Consider the following 2,481-nt stretch of genomic DNA (forward strand, 5'->3'; position numbering starts at 1 on the left):
AGGTTTGTGATCAACTAGCCGGGTAAGTTTTTGTAAAACTGTGTTTGTCCGCCTGTCTTTTTGTCTGCCTGTCTTTTCTATACTTTCCCTTTGGTCGTGGCCATCTGATCTCAGTTTTTTGTCGCTGGAATGCTAGCAAGGTGACCTGGAGGATTCGGGAGACGTCCCCATCCTCGTCGGGGTGGGTGTTCCCCACCGGACACCCCACCAGGACACTAGTCCATCTGAAACCTCAGAGGACCTCACAACCCTGTTGGGACACACGTGTCCTATCCATACGGTCTTTGGCACAATCGAGCCAGGAAATCCACACGGCTGAGAGTCCGGACCATCTGAAAGCCGCAGTAGTTTATTTTGGGCCCTCTGTCTGTGTCATTCTTATGTCTTGTGATCTTCGTTCTAATTTCTTTATTGACGAAACGGACGGGACTGATAAATACTATGGGCAACACCCCATCTTCCCCTCTAGATCTTACACTAGTCCACTGGGGGGATGTTAAGATGATTGCCCATAACAATAGTGTAGATGTAAAGAAAAAGAAATGGAAAACTTTATGTTCAGTTGATTGGCCCTCCTTCAATGTTGGATGGCCCCCTGAAGGGACTTTTAACCTGAGTTTGATTTCCAGGGTAGAGGACCATGTCTTCCACCCACGGACAGGCCACCAGGACCAGATCCCATACATCATGACCTGGCGAGGCCTCATCGAACGACCTGATGGCCCCCCAGCCTGGGTCAAGTCCTTCCTTCCCCAATCAAAGAAGACTTTGATCTGACCGCTCCTTGATCCTCAGATACAGGTGGGGAAAAACAGCAGTTGTAACTAATTGAGTTCTTCTGTATAAAAAGGCAGAACTGAAATAAATTGGAGCTACAGTATTCACTGTGAGCCCTCCCAAGCATCTTTTCTGTCTCCTTTCCTTTCTTTCAATCCTCACTCCCCCTTTCAAGTACTGTCCGTTTTGGCCAGCTGGCACCGGCAGAGGACAATGTCTTCAGCCCACAGACAGGCCACCAGGACCAGATCCCATACATCATGACCTGGCAAGGCCTCATCGAATGACCTGATGGCCCCCCCGCCTGGGTCAAGTCCTTCCTTCCCCCAATTAATCCAACTGCTCCCCCTCCACCTCTGCAGGTCCTCCCTCTCAGACCAAAGGTGGAAGAGAAACCCATTCTCCAGGGAGGCACAGAGGAGAATGACATCTTTCCCCTGCCCTACTCCTCTCAGACAGGCACCCCGCCAATGGTGCCACAAGTGCAGGCCCCGCCTCCTAACCCTGAGGAGGCCACATGGAGCCGGAGGGGGGCGGCCCCCCAGCCTGACACCATTATCCTCCCCCTCTGGCCGGCAGGGCCCCCAGATGGAGAAGGCAATCAGCCCCTTCATTACTGGCCCTTTGCCACCAGTGATCTTTACAATTGACGCTCACAGAATGCGCCTTTTCTGAAAACCCCAGGGACTTGATTAACTTATTGGAAACTCTTCTCTTCACTCACCAGCCCACCTGGGATGATTGCCACCAGCTCCTGAGTGTCCTGTTCACTACTGAGGAGCGAAACAGGATCCTGAAGGCAGCCCGGAAATTGGTTCCGGGCCCCACCGGGGACCCTACACAGACCCAGACATCATTAATGCCAGCTTTCCCCCTAGCCATCCCAACTGGGTAAGGAGAGGCTCCTGGTCTACCGCCAGACTCTGTTAGCAGGTTTCAAAATGGCAGCTCGAAAACCCACCAATATGTCTAAGGTTTATGACGTCAGACAGAGAGCCCAGCCTCATACGTAGAGAGGTTACAAGATGCCTTCTGGCTGTTCACTCCCTGTATGACCCAGAAGTGGAGGAATCAGCTCAAACTGTGATGTTTGCTTTCATTAACCAGGCAGCCCCTGACATCAAGAGAAAGTTACAGTCTTTAGATAGACTAGGAGAAAAGAACCTTAGGGACTTAATAGCAGTGGCAGAAAAGGTTTATAATAGAAGGGAGACAGCAGAACAAAGAAAGAAAAAAAAGAAAGAAAAAAGACAGGAACCAAAGCAAGCCTGACCAGGGTCCTGGAGAGACAACAGGCCCACCACAAGAAGGACCTCAGAGAGATATTATTGGCAACCAACCCCCAGTAAGGAGGGAGCTCATCGGCGGGATCCAGACCACAAAATAAGGTAGGGAAAAAACAGTCTGCATACTGCAAGGAGGAAGGGCACTGGGTGAAGGACTGCCCCAAGAAGAATAAGCAATCAGCTAAGGTATTACTGGCTCTAATTGGGGGTGAAGACAGTGACTAGGGGAGACGGGGCTCAGGTCCCCTCCCTGAGCCCAGGGTAACCCTGAAAATAGAGGGGAAACCAATTGAGTTTATGGTGGATACTGGTGCCCAGAATTCGGTTTTATTGGAGCCAAGAGGGCCAGTGTCCTCCAGAACTACATGGGTACAAGGGGCAACAGGAACAAAGCCCTATTCATGGACTACCCAAAGAA

This window comes from Nannospalax galili, unplaced genomic scaffold, assembly GCF_000622305.1.
Source record: "Nannospalax galili isolate Female #2095 unplaced genomic scaffold, S.galili_v1.0 scaffold44, whole genome shotgun sequence".
Lineage (NCBI taxonomy): Eukaryota > Metazoa > Chordata > Mammalia > Rodentia > Spalacidae > Nannospalax > Nannospalax galili.